Genomic DNA, 14,892 nt, shown 5'->3' on the forward strand with positions numbered 1-14,892 from the left:
ACACACACACGCACTCTCTTTGTCTCTCTCTCAGTGAGAAATGTATCCGAAGTCAGCCGAAGCTCGTACAAATATCAGTCCCATCCAAAGCCACTCTCTCGTTCCGCTGCCTGCAACCGGTTTGCAAGCAACATGAGTACGGCAACATCGCCAGCAACATTTGCGATGGCCGGCCCACTCGGGCGCGTGGAAAATGCACGGCCTTGCTCGGCTTACTTCAATCTTTCGGACGCAGCGGACAAGGAAACATCGCAGACAGTGTCGTGTCGCATTTCGCTATCGTTAGACAAATTCCTCCTTCGCTTGGAGCTACGCGTGCGCATCGTCGAAGCGCAAAAGCAAAAGCAAAGGCAAAGGCAAAGCCAAAGGCAGAAGCAAAGGCAAAAACCAGCTATTATCCACAGCCATCGAAATTACCGGTTTTGTTAGCCAGCAGCCCTCTCTTGGCTTAGTGTTTTTTTTTTTCGCGCGCGCGGTGTGCACGTTTTGGGTACGAAAAGTGCGTTGGCTTTTCCAGCCCGTCCCAGTCCCACCCTCCCGGCAGCCTCCCGCTAGAATAATTTACAGTCTGCGCGGGGAAATCGAAGGGAAGTGGAAGTCCTGGTGCAAAAGTGAAATAAAAGTATCGTTGTATCCGTTATAAATACACAAAGTGGAAAAATACAACAAATAAGTTAAGCGGAAAAGATATAATGTTAAATGCCAGATCGTAAATATTTAAACATGCCCGACTGCGGCCTTGTTGCATGTGCTGTGGCAGGAGGAGGCCTCTAAAGCGGATTACTGGCCGACAACCGACGCGTTGCAACACGAGGCAACAAAAGGCAAGCGAAAAGTGAGTTTTAAACCGTTAACACGAGGATATGTTTCACAGTATGTATCATCGGTGTGTGTCGTGATTGTGTGTCTGTGTTTTTTTGTGCCTGTGTGGGCGCCATGTTGTTGCATTCTAATTGGGATTGTGTGTGGCATATTGTGTGTGACACATGACAGGTGTCGTTCACCGGGAAGGAAGGCGCAGAGCGGCATGTCAGGGTATCTTTTGGATTTTTCTTGGATTTCTTAGATTTGCGCCTGCTGTGCCCCCGATTTGGCGTCCTGCACTCGACCTCTTCTACGGCTTCCCCATTAAACGGTTCCGATTCAGAACCAAGCTTATCCCAGGCCCGCCACACACAAAAGGTCTCAAAGTCTTTCCCTCAGCCACTGCCAATTAGCCAGGCCCAAACGGTTGGCCCGAACAGTTCTCACATTGAACGCTGAGCGTTTGAACGCGGCTAGAGCCAGGGTTGCAACTGTTGCGGAGGGAGGGGCGGGGGCTTGGGGTCGGGGAACACAAAACAAACATAAAACTGAATACGAAATGAGACAACAAAAGAAGGAAGCGCATAAAAGTCACATTAAAGTGTGGGGAGCAAACACAGAAAGAGAGGCCACAGAGAGACAGAGAGAGAGAGAGAGAGTGGGGCCAAAACATAACCGAATTCGGAATCTGAATCTGAATCAAACGCTCGCACGAGATACAAATGTATCTGAGCATTGCAAGTGCTTTGTTTTCTCTGCATTCACACTGGTCTCCCCTTTTTGTGTCCATGTCCATGGCTGTGCCTGTGTGTGTTTGTATCTGTGCCTTTGTCTGGCTACATAAATATTCCAGCGAGCCGGGGCAAACGTATCTGCTGGATACATTATTCACTCGACGATTTTGTCGGATTGCCAATTTATTAAGATATTTTTCGGGGCCATTAGCCCGCTTTGCGAGCGATAATCGTAATCATAATTGTCTCGGCAGAAGATACATTTTCACATTCACATTTCTAGTTGGAATGCTGCCGCAGTTGCTTTTGTTGCAAGTCCATTTCAGGTCTGGCGGTTGCAAGTAGCTGAAAAGTGGTTGCAAGACTGGTTTTCTCTGGCTACCAGTTGGTCTCTTCCCTGTCTCTCTCTCGCTCCCGCTCCCAGTCTGACTCACTCAATCTCTTTCTTTCTTTCTCGGTTAGTCTCCGAAGTGAACCTTTAGCCATTCTGCCTCTGCTTCTGCGGCTGCTACGAAATGAGTTTGTTAGCACCCCGGCACACTGCGGTCGCTTCATGGCGGCTTTGCAGCTGTCTTGGCCAGGCCAAGCCACTCTTGGGCTGTGGCTGTGGCTGTGGCTGGGGCTGTGGCTGGGGCCGGGGCTGGGCATCATCCTTGCTGGCCCCCGAACGGGGAGCCAACCTCAACCTGTCGGCCAAGCCGGTTTCTTTAGCTCACCTTCCTGCTATTTGCCTAAGAGCGAAAGAGAGACGGAGAGGAACGATCATTTTTGTGGCTCTGTCAAGGAGTCAAGGCGTTGGGCCCCGCAGAGGTGCCCTCTGTGGCTTCCCCTGAATCGTTCCTAGAGACACCTTGAGGCCTGCTCTGAACTAACCTCAGTCAATCGCAGTCTGCCGGCCGGTTTGGCAGGCAAACTTGTTCTGAATCTGTTTAATTAGCATTTGAATGCCACCCCGAGTGTCTCGTGCCATGCGGCTAATGCGTCTGATTTGTGGCGTGGCCATCAAAATATCAACAGTCCTTTGTTGAATTCAATCCATCCATATATTGGCTCTGTGTTTGCACAGCTGGTCGGAACGTGCTGGATTTGCATGGATGCGTGCCCCATCGATGACGTTGACATTTGGAATCTGAGTGCGAGCCGCTGTTTGTTTTGGCCTCTCTTGCCCCCAAGTATCCAGCAGATAGACTTGCGTAGGCCCGTGGCACCAGACTTGTGTGGCACCACTCGAAACTGGTTTCGGCCACATTCAAAATTGTTATGTTAGAATAAAAGCTTAATTGATGCACACACACACAGACACACGAGCAGAGCCTCAGATAGAGATACAGATACAGATACAAGATGCTTTGGTTGGAAGCAGCAGCGGCAGCAGCAGCAGCGGCAGCCCAGTCACAGCTGGAGCGGCTGTGTCATGCGGCGTCTATTGAATGATTGATGGAATTTGGCCAGAGCTTCAAGCTCGGGCTTTATCGAAATCGGATATTGATTGGAGTTTGTCTATAATTATGTTTCGGATTTGTTCAACTGCAGAAATGCCAACAGGTGGAGTCCAGGCATGACCCAGGGACGGCGCAGGTGGAGCAGAAAGCCTTTAGAGCCCGGACAAGACCAGAGAAAAGGCCCTTTTATTGGCTTTGATTTGGAAACTAATATTTTAGTTATTCTTTGTGTGCGTAAACCTGAGTAACAGATAATAACCCACCAATCCATCATCACACCAAAGAGCTTGGCCGAAGAACCCCCGCCCTGGTTGCAACCACATTTTGCAGCATTGTATTTTGTGTTTACCATATTATGCCATTCGGGCACAAAAGACCAGTAAATAATCCATAGATTTGTTCAATTAAAATGTGCAGATAGTCGGGCACTTGCACATTCCCGAAAAACCATCGATACGAGCATTCGTATCAATTGTGGCATGGCCAAGTGCTCTCCGGCCCAATGAATAGGCAAATCGAATCAAAACCCTAATGGTTTCTGGGGCAACACGGGCTGGGACTGGCTGGCAGAGCAAATCGATTGATTGACGGACACTGCACCGCCGCTCTCCTAATCAATTTGCAGAATTAGTTTTGGCTCTGTTTGGAGGCCGTAGGGATGGAGGGATGCCCTGCTGATATGGAATCCTCTCCCAGTGTCCTCCCCATTAGTGTTGATTCAATTAGACGACCCAAAGTTGATGGCACTTTGGCTAATGAGGCATTGCTGGGGCCCCCAAAGGTCCGGGGGAGACTGCATTTGCATGCTGGTATTTGTTTCAATTGCATTAATTAGACACTTCAAATGTGGGGGATGTATGTAAATTCTGTTGTCGGCGAAAAAGAATGCCATGGCGACTGGATTCGGGGATTCATGGATGATTCATGGCTGCCAGCTGATGATTGCATAATTGATAAGCAGACAAACAAGCAGATACAGATACAGATGCAGTCGCTGCACTTTATTCGATTAAAGCGACACTTTGGACGCATCGTCGGTGGCATACAAGTTTATGTTGCAGAAACTGCCTCAATTACGCTTCATTAGAGTACAAAATGAGTGGAGCGGCGAGTGGTGAGCGGCGAGCGGTGTGGCTCGTATAATTCATTGGCTTAATGAAGCTGACCGACACTCCCCCTACCCCTCCCCCCGCCCCTGCCACAGTAATAACTTAATCGAATCGCTAGACAGAGTGGAGCGTTGAGTGCAGCCAGTGAAAGCCAAAAGCGAATCAGTCAACTCTTCCCCGATCTCTACCGCCGTCGCCGTCGAGTTGGCCCACAGACAGGACCGCACCAGGACCAGGACCCCTCTGATTTATCACAATTTGCATGTCAGTCACGCTCGTACTTATAGATTGCGAGCAATTTGTCAAACCCCTACCCTCCCCTGCCCCACCCCTCCCCATGCCCTGTGGCAAGACTTTCTCTATCTTAGTGTCCAGCAGTTGACCCATATCTGTATCATTGTTTTTTCTTTTGGTGCGTGCCCCATCGTGGGGTTGTGGCAATTATGCGGGTCCTCGTCATTATCTTACTTTGCCTTCAGCGTGGAGCCTCCGCTCGAGCATCAGATAATGAGGTTTTCCACCTTTTGTCTACAGGACTATCAAATATCGTTTGCCATCAAATGGAAGTCACATCCAAGGCGGGGATGGCACCCAGAACAGCATGCGTGTTTCATATGCCACACGACACTCCACGCCACTCCACTCCACTCCACTCCACTCCCTCTCTCTCTCAGAGTGTGCCACTATCTATCCATAGCCTGGCAAATAGTTTCATATGGCAATCTATTTTGATTATGGCAAGAGGAATCCTTGTTCCTTGTTCCTCCTTGTTGACTCGCACAAATGCCAGTTTGTGTGCGATACAGCAGAGAATTTGAATAAACTGACGCCGCTGACAACGTGCCAGAAAGCAGAATTAAATTTAAATGAAATTTCCAGCCCTTGGCACCAGCAGATTCCACTAGAGAGGGGAGAGGGGACCCGCGACAAGCAACAAGAAGCCATTTCCATGGCGATACGATATGGCGATGACGATGACGATGGCGGAGGGGAGCGGGGGGGCCAGGCTAAGCATAAAGAAGTTGTTAAGCCATCACTGAACGTGCCCAACACTGGCAGCATGTGTGTGAGTGTGTGTGCGCGTGTGTGTGAGTGTGTGTGTGTCCTTGTGGGCCTTCCCTATCGATACGGAAGTGGAAGTTCGCACCACATTTTCGATTTGAGAAAATTGAATTTACGCTTTGCAGCAGCAGGCAACTCTGGAACTCTGGCAGAAGCGACCAGAGTTGCCACACTGCCACACGACTGTTTATGGGTTTCGATGCGATTAGCTCGGAGCTTAACTCGTTTGCAGATACAACTTTTCATTGAATTTATCGCTGAAGCTCGTCGCTCCCCACATGTGCAGGAATGTCTCCGTGTCCGTGTCCGTGTCCTTGTCCGTGTGTATCCGTGTTTGTGCTGAGAAAGATGAACTCTAGGACTCTTATACGCCTGGCTGCTTGTGTGTGTGTGTGTGTGGCGTGCCTGTCTGTGCGTGTTATCCTTTATTTGAAATTTATTGGCGCTAACAGTTATGAGAAGCGGCTAAAATGGATTGCAATTTGCTGTCCTGACTTTAAGCGTAGCGCAGAGGGCTCTCGCCCTCGTCCTCGCCTGGATGGCCTCCATTCGATGGTTATCCCCTCGCCGTCTCCAGACCAGATTTAGCGACTCGAATTAAATGAAAAGTAATGAGGGAAATGGGACAACGTCTCCTCCTCGGTTTCGATTTCGATTTCGGTTCGGTCTTCCACTCCGATCCCTCGAGAATTCATTAGCAATTTTCTTTGGTGCTCCTGCTCGGCCTCCTTGTCCGCAAACCAGTGTCGTGTCAATTAGATGTCCTTTTCAAATGTCCTCTTTGGACAATTATGCATTCCTTTTTGGCCAGCCTTTTGCCCCACTGCAGGAGCTCGGGAGAAAATGCAGAGCTCATTGCGGTCGAAGGCAGGACATGCCTCACCTCCATTAAGGGCCAATAAAGAAGCCTTAAACAAGCGGCGCCACATGGGCGAGACATGGCCAGACAAAGCCAGAGACCCAGCCAGAGACGGAGAAAGAGACACCGACAGAGGAGAGAGCCAGAGAGCCCTGATTTCCATGACACAACTCGTTTTGTGGTCGATTCCAATCAGAGCCCCCTTTTGGGCCCCCTTTCATGACTGATGAGGCGAAAGGACCCAGAGACTGTGGCCAGGACTCGGAGAGGAAGTTGTTCCATTACACAGTTCCATAATTATTCTCTTCTAAATTGATGGAAACTGAAATAACCAAACCAATTGGCAGCTAAAATCATCTACTTTTTGTTATATCTTATCTCCTATAAGAAAGAGGTTCTCCACAGAGTCCCTCTTTAAAATGATCTCTCTTCAAGGCCAGGAATCGTTCAGTTCTGTCCCTGTTTATAGCAATCGAAGACTGTTCTTTTCTAGGCAATTATTGTCCTTCGAGGCCAGATTGCCCCCTTGCCAAGTCCCTTTTCAGATGGGTACAGCTACAGCTACAGCTACAGAGTCCTGTGTTCGATAATAATTGCATCATCTGCAACAGCAGCAGCAGCGGCAGGACTGACAGAAATTGTGTTTGTATTTCGTTTCGAGTTTGCGGCAAGGTGGTTGCAGGCAGGTCTGTCAGCGTCTGTTGGTGGTTGATTTCCCGCTGCACTGGGCCCACTCCCCCCAGGGTGGGTTTTCCGCAGCACTCCGGTCTAGGCTGACTCACGCTCACGTGCTCCGATCCGTCGTGTTCATTATATTAAACAAGTTTGCGCCATAAATGCCGCTGCCAGAGGCGCAACGCCAGGATAGCAGGCTAGCAGACGGCCTCAGAGCGGGGACAGTCTGCTGGGGAAGGGAAGGGGAAGGAAAGGAAAGGAAAGCAAAGCAAAGCAGGGTTGTTGGGGTGGTTGTTGGTTGTCCTTGCTGCCGCCGCTGCTCCTGCTTTCCCTTAACAAACTCTCCTGCAGCATAAACAGAAAGTCCAAAAGGCGGCGGGCCAGGGGGGGAGCAGGCAGCACGGTGCAGGGAGCCCTGGGCTCGAGGCATGACTCATGCAGGTGTGTTTAACGTGCATTGGGGCGTGGCCGTCTCCCGACCGACTGAATGTCATATACCCCTCCCCTCCCCGCCTCCTACTTGGCAACGGTTCTCTTATTTTCCTTTACCTTTTGCTCGGCTTTTGCTGAATTTCCTCTGTATGCTCGCTCATTCATGTGTGCAGGTTGCACACCTCCCCCCCCCCGCTCTGGCCCCCCCTCTCCGGCCTTTTATCGTAATTTGTCGAGTTTCCTTTGCATATTATGCCCAATCTCCCCAATCTCCCCAATCGCCGCAATCCCCTTGGCAGCCAGCCTCCTCCCTTGTCGTCATCGCTCTCTAATGGGTCCGCATTTGTCTAGAGCTGCCTCCCGGCCGGGAAGAGCCAAACACTTGTAGCCCATTGGCAGCCCCTTGCTTTTGGCCGTTATTCTGTTGTTTCTACCCTGCCCCGAAGCGGGGCATGCCGCAGATAGAGGCAGGTCGATGCGGGAACACGGAGAGACAGATGTTCCACATCCAAGGCCCTTTTCCCTTGGAATCTCAATCGGGATCGGGACAGCTGGGCAGAGTATTGCCTCGTCGGTGTCCTTTCTGTGTGTCGCTGGAAAGTGCTTCCTAGCCGCCTGTCTGGCTCTCTTTGTCTGTCTCTGGCTGTTGTTCCTCTTACACTGCAAGAAATGGCGGGCACAAATATTTACATATCATAAGGAAGCCCGTCTGGGGCCAGCCGAGAACAGCTGTCGGCCGAGTAGTCCTTGCTGTTGATTGCATTTCCATTGTCGCTGTCGCTGTTGCTGTTGTTGTTGTTGTTGCTGTTGCCTGTAGCCCATGAAAAACTAACGAAACAACCCCACGCAGTCGCTCGCACAAGTCTCCTTTTTTTGGTGGTTGTTGCCCGATCGCTGTATGGGGAGGATGTGCACACACGCACACACACACACACACACACGTACTGTGGCCCTGTGTATATGTCTATAAGGATGCGGCGGCTAGCCAAAAATCAATAAATTCAGCACGAGGCAAGTCCTTTTTTTCGGCAAAATGCCGGCTGTTGTTCTTGGCCTTGTCTGCGGTGCGGTGCCGGGTGGTGCCGTGTGGTGTCCTGCGGTGGGGTGTGCTGCTTGTAAGCTTTTCTAGGCATTGCTCTCTTCTCTCTCGTCTCTCGCTCGCTCGCTCTCTGGCCCTTTCAAAGGCCCTTTTGCCAGCCAGCCTGCCGCAAAAGTTGCATCAAACTCTATTACCGAGGGGGGTGCACGGTGCCGACATTCAACGCCTCGATGAGCTGCATCAAAGGCCCTCCCAGAGAGCGGCCTCAAACGACTGTTTGACATTTGTTCGCCTGCACTTGGCCCCCGCCTTGTTTATGCCTCTAAAATATATGAATTTTTCCAGTTTTTAGTGCCCCACTCCGTGCTGCTCCTTTTGTTGGCGTGTTTCGAGGGTTTCCATTCCGTTTCGTTTCGTTTCATTTTACGACTTTATTTGTTTATTCAAAGCTTGTAAATCCAATGATTCATTCCGCCCGCCCGCCTTACAGAATGACAGAAACACTCCGGAAATTATTCCAATAAATAAAAATGAACTGTGACACTTCCTTGTCATTCCTCCCCTGTGATGGGGGATGGGGAATGGGGGGGGGTCCTTGCGTGCTTTCCCCCCCGAGGCGCTAATGAAAAAATAATCAACGGACGGAGAGGGAGCTCATTTCGTATGGATTTTGATTGTGCGCTAAAATGTGCTTCGAAGGGGGTGGGTGGGGGCGTGGAACGTGTCCTGCGAAAGGGGATGATTCATCCACTCGACCGACCATCTGTCCGTCCGTCCATCCGTCCATCCCTCCATCATTTGTCAAATCAAACGCTTTGTGGCTCTCCGGGCAGGACTCCTCCGTCACTCTGCCTGATTAAAATTAACAAAACCCCGGCATTAATTGGGAATCGGGAATGGGAATTGCCAGTGGAGGGGAGTGGAGGGGAGGGGAAAGGAGTGGAGTCTCCGAGTCGGAGTCGCTGGGGAAAAGGGGAAGGGAATCTCGCATTCGTTTCCCGAACAGAAAGACAATCCGCCGCAAGAGATAAATAAATTCGATTCCAGGAAAAGTTTTGCCATAATACAGGTACGGATTGTTTATGCCTCCACATCCGCCGTGGAAGAGTGTGTGTGTGTGTGTGTGGCATATCCTTTTGGTACGTGTAGCAGCCAGGACAAGCCGGGACAGGCCGGGCCCAGACAGGCATGCAGTATTTATGGTATTCGAACACGCAAAAGTTCAGCTCGAGTCAAATCGAGAACTTGAAGTTGTAAGCACCAGCCATACACCCCCCCCGACACCCCCCCGACGCCCCATCATAGCAAGCACTCACACATTGACAGCTGCATATGTGAGTGCGCCATTTTGTAAAATGCTTTGCGCCCTCCTTGAGGGAAGGGGAAGGGGCAGGGCATGGCAGAGCGGAACACCCTTAGCCTTAGCTGGTAAGGACCCAGGACTCCCATCCGACTTTTGGCCAAGTCTTGCAGCGACTCCCATTCACACACACACACAGACACACACACTTGAATGGGGAATGGGGAGCTGAAGCATGGCTGTGTGCGTGTAAGTATACTGTGGCATGCCCTGCAGGGGTGATTAACCCTTGATTTCGCTCGTCCCTTACCACGGACATGGCATTCGATGCCATCGCCGGCTGAGAGGGAGAGAGGGAAAGAGAGAGAGAGAGAGTGCACTTGGCTCTCCCAGATCTCCATTGATTGGCGATTTTTTCTTTTTTTCTGCGGCCTGCTCCATCTGTTGCTCTTGGAGTCCTGGAGTCCTGACAACTAATGCTAAATCTGGACAATGAAAGCGCTGATTGATTCCCCCCCCTCACCGCCCGTGTAAGAGGGGGCTTTGATTCGTATTTCTGAGCGGAAGCCACGCACGACTGCGGTTATCGATGGGCCATGAGTGTGGGCCGAAGGTCAAGGGGTGTGTGAATGAAAGAGGTATCCCTTCCTTCCCATCTGTGAGTATCATCGTATCTGTGGAACGCCAAAGCCCCTCCCGAAGTCCAAGAAGTCACACACTTCCAGCCAAAGCCCATGAGCCCCCGATAGTCGGGGGGCAAACACAGTGGAAAATTGCAATTAATTCAGGGCCAAATATTTACTTTGTTTTATTTGCTACCCATTTTGTGTGTGCTTTTCTCGGCTTTTTTGAGTGTGGTTTTGGTTTTCTCGGGGAGGGGGTTTAATTTTCACGCGGAATCGATGGCAGAGCACTTTCTATTCGGATTTTCTTCATAATTGGAAATTAATTTGCATTTTAATTAATTTCTGGCCAAGGGCCAGGGGGACTGCATGGAGAATGGAAGCAATTATCAAGGACCAAAAGAAAGCGAGCGAGCGGGCAGGCAAGGAGCTGGCAAAAATCAACAAAAGAATTGACTAAAAACGTACAATCGAGAATGCTCCTGAGGGAGGCCCCAGTAATTAATGTAATTCGTCTTTCCCCATGCCCCATTGCGGCCCCCCGCCCCCCCGCCCCCCTGCCCACCCTGCCTTAATGGCATACAAATTACGCATACGCCGCGTGTGCAAGTCACCCAAAAGGGGACCGGAGCTGAGTCCTGGGGAAGATTGCTTCACGCTCCATTTAATTTTCGGCAAATATGCCAATAAAAACTCTCAAAACATGATGCTGCCGAGCCCGAGCCCGAGCCCGAGTCCGAGTCCGAGATGAATATTTGCTTTTAGGCCTCCATGCAGATGACCGACCCAAAAGGTCCTTTATACTCCTGTGAGTTCTTTTCAAAGTGGGGCCCGGGTTCTGGGTTCTGGGTTCTGGGGCATCGCACAATATTTGGTTTAATTAAAGCTCCAGCTCCAGCCGGAAGACCCATCAGGTGGAGCCGCAATTGTCGAGTCCGGCACACTGGCACATTAGCCGCCGAGCGGCGTCTCTCATGTCCGTGGCAACTCAATTTTAATGTGACTTTCATGTCGCACAAACGAAATAAATTTCAATAAATTTTCCAGCAATGTTAATGGGAGAGGAAGTGGTGATGGGGGGGGGGGGGTGCGGGGAGTGGGTGTGGGAGGGGAGGCCCAATAACTTTTAATTAGTTAACCATGTGGAAGTTTTTGGCATCCGAACTAAACGCAAATTCGCTGTCAGCGCAGTTTAGTTTTGGGTTCTTTGACGGTAAATAATGTGCGCCCCCTGCCACCCGGCCAGAGCCCAGAGGTAGACATTTTTCGGCTGCCAGCTTAAGCGTCATAATTAACTGCGACACAAACAGCGGCAGGATTCGCCTCTTCCTTTCGGTCCTCGGCCCTCGGGCGGGGAGTCCACCTTTATTTGTGGCTCAGCCTAAACCAATTTGCCACGACTTAAATTTTAAGCATTATTAATAGTCTACGAGGAAGGGGAAGGGGAAGAGGATGCGGATGCGGATCAAGGGTGTCTCCGGGAGGGTAGAAGTGGATGGAGCTCATCCTGATTGCCGATTTGCATTTATTCTCACAGCTGAGTCGCATTTAATGTTTATATATTTTCATCTGTGCATTTGTTATTATTTTGTTAAATTAGAGGTGCAAATATTAGCGGAATATCCCCTTTGTTTGCTTTATTTTAGTTCAGCAATCGTGTTTCCACCGTGGAAATTTAAACAGCGAGTAGATGGGTCTGAAAGCAGGCCTAGATGGTCCTTGGAGGTCCCTCGTAGGCACATCCAAATCTATTTCAGGACTGGCCTAGATCCATATGGATTTTGGCTGTTCTTTTTCTAATAGAAGCATCATTCAGTCGAGTCTCCTGTCTCCGATGCGCCGATGTTCTATGATTTCTGGCATTTAATGCCCCTCAACCCATCGCTTATCCCCCGCTCTTCAGCCTCCAGTCGAGTGTGACAAAGCCAATGGGCAAGCGATTAGGGAATATAAATATATAAATACTCGTATGACCATGTCCATGTGCCTGTTCCTGGCCCTGCCCCTTTCCCTGCCCCTCTTTCGGGCACAAACTAATTGTTTGCTCTGCGGCTGGTCAGAGGCCCAGAAAGTTTCTCTATTACAAAATTGTTGGAAATTTTCCATTATTTTTTCAGCGTTTCAGGCCCGTCACGTCGTTGAAGGGATGGAGGGATGAGTGGATGGAGGGAGGTCCCAACTATTCAGCAGTCGGTCAGCGTTTGTTAGTTTCATTTGCAGCGGCCAAAAGCAAAGTGGAAGCAATTTACACGCATTTTCGGCGCAAAGCGGAACGTGCTTTGGACAGTAAAATGTTTATGAGGCGCGATCTGCAGAGCGTGGTCGTTGGGGGGGAGGCATGCACACAGAGAGAGGGGGAGAGGGGGAGGGGGGACTGGGATACGGGGTGGATGCGAATGGCTTGAGCTCTAAGCCGATGCTGACGCTGATGAAATAGAACAGAGCCATAAACCCAGGCCGGGGCGAAGAGGAGTCTTTTTGTCAGCCCAAGTGGGTCAAGAGGGTCCCGGGAGGGTTTTATCCCTGCCGCCCTGCTGTCACGCCTCGGGGCGCTGAGAGGGCTGTCTGTTTAGATAGTGTTGCAAGCAAGCACTGGCCCGTGCCGTGCCCCCTCTCGGCTGTCGGCAGGGCTCTGCAAAACTGTTGCCTAGTTATGGGCGCTCTGAGATCCTGTGAAAAATGCATATGCAAATCGATTGGGAACCGTGGAACGATGGCTTCAACGCTGCTTAATAATATAAAACTGCACTGAAAACAATTACGGGGCAGAGGCAATCATCTGTGCAATCGACTCGACAACAATCGCCAATCAAACTTGGCTCCAACTTGGCTCCAACTTGGGGCTCATCTCGTTGGCGCATTACAGATTGAAATACTTTTTGCCAGCGGAAAGTTCTTCTGTTGTTACTTTATAAGTTTTACAGTTTCCGCTCAGATGCAGCTCCACCGCCAGCTCCTGCTCCACCGCCAGCTCCTGCTCCACCGCCACCGCCAGCTCCTGCTTAAGTTACCATTTTGGAGCCGCTGATAATATTTGCGATTAATGGCGGAAAATGTAATTTATGTCACGTTCCAGACGTCGAGCGGAATGGCGGTCTGGTGTTGTTTTCGTTTTATGGCTCAAAAGGATAGATATTTTGAAAAGTATTTCGCTGGTCCTGCCGCCTGCTACGTGACGTTCGTCTTAAACCGAAGGATCAACTGGCAGTCACGTGGCAGCTGGATCCGGGGTAGGGGGGAGGGCGGAAGCCACCAAGTGGTAGGGTCAAAGTGTATATCCTGCTAATAAACTTTATGTTTTATGGTTTTCTTTACTTAATTTAATTTAAATTTAAATTTAATTGCCATTTCGGGGGCAGGAAGGCCAGTCCAAGTGTTTTCAAGCATAAATATGTTCTTACATATATTTTTATTGATATTTTAAGCCATGCAAAGTCCTTGAAGGACTGCTTAATGCCGTATAATAGGATGAGTCCTGGCCAGGGAGCGGCAGGGCATAAATGAAATATTTAATCACTGCCCCAACAACCAGCAACCGCCGCTGCAGCAATCATTTATTATGTAAACGTACGAGTATATCGAAATGTAAATAACTTTTGCGGCAGAGAGAGTACCACACACACGTGGTGCACCTGTGTGTGTGTGCAGAAGAGTCTTCCAATTGGCCTATTCCGCCTGAAGAGTCTATAAATACAACACACAGAAATACAGAAATACAGAAATACAAAAATATGCAGGCCAGAATTGGGGGGAAAATGCTTACGCATTTCGGACGGGGGGGAAATTAAGTTTCCACCGGCCACTGGCTCCCAATAGGATAAATATTGATGGAAAACAAATTCAATTTGCTTCCTCCAGGGAGCGGAGCCCTCCCTGCCTTTTCCTTCTGGGGCCCCCTTTCAACCTGTGGCACGATGGCTCCCTGCTGATAATTGGTGAGCCTCCGCAAATGTGGAACACTCCGGCTTAACATGATTTACACTTCAACCTGTCCTATATGGCCTATCCCAATCCCAATCTCCCAATCCCCTTCCCTGTGCGAGTGTGTGTGTGTGTGCTCGAAGGGGCTTAAGGCCATAAAAATTCCACCTGGCTCGGCTCTGGCATCGTTTTTCACTTACCCCCGGCCCGGTTCGAGGCAGGTTTTATTGAGATTTTTCCCTCCTGGAATCGCCTGCTCAAGCGGAGGGCTTTCCGGGCGCTGGCATCGCTTCCTATTAATTGTTTGAGGAGTAACCTTGACACATGTCGAGATGGGCCTGCACGCTCTGCTGCCCACAGCTCCCCCTCCGCAGCTCTACAAAGGCGAAACCACTCTTTCGGAGAGCAGGAAAATGTTCTTACAGTTTACGCTCCAAGACATTTTCCCACACTAGCGTTTAATTTAATTTTGTTCTTGTCTTCGTCTTCGTCTTCGTCTTCGTCTTTTCGCTTTTAGTTTTAGTAAAAGTTTCCCCCCGGCCTGCCTGCCCTGCCTGCCCTGCCTCTCTTAATTAGCGCTTCATACAGGAGTCCCAGTACGATGCATGTGGGCTGTGGATTCCAGAATTCGCACTACAAGACCCACGGCTACAAGTACGAGTGCCTGGGGAGAGGCTCTGATCGCACGGGCCCAACTTTCGAGGCCTCAAATGGAAGCTCAGCTTTTGAATCCAGCGATTGTGAGTGGTGTGCCCAGTGTTTTTGAAGAGTAATTCACAGGCGCTACCCTTTGAGAACGATAGGTTCTAGGAGATGTGCCTTAGGGGTAACCACAAACACAAGCCATCCCTTGAATTGGCCACAAATGGCTACGATAGTCGCTCCTTTGGCC

General features: G+C 50.1%; 1 protein-coding gene across 3 annotated transcripts in view; it reads left to right on the forward strand.

The window, feature by feature from the left end:
- Nucleotides 1–238: 238 nt before the first annotated feature.
- LOC108159951 (protocadherin-like wing polarity protein stan) overlaps nt 239–14,892 on the forward strand; it is a 41,905-nt gene continuing 27,251 nt past the window's right edge. For all 3 annotated transcript variants that reach the window (XM_033391154.1, XM_017293612.1, XM_017293610.1), the window contains exon 1: nt 239–835. The gene's annotated coding sequence lies outside the window, so the exon portion shown is untranslated. The remainder of the gene's footprint in view (nt 836–14,892) is intronic.

This window comes from Drosophila miranda, chromosome 3, assembly GCF_003369915.1.
Source record: "Drosophila miranda strain MSH22 chromosome 3, D.miranda_PacBio2.1, whole genome shotgun sequence".
Taxonomy (NCBI): domain Eukaryota; kingdom Metazoa; phylum Arthropoda; class Insecta; order Diptera; family Drosophilidae; genus Drosophila; species Drosophila miranda.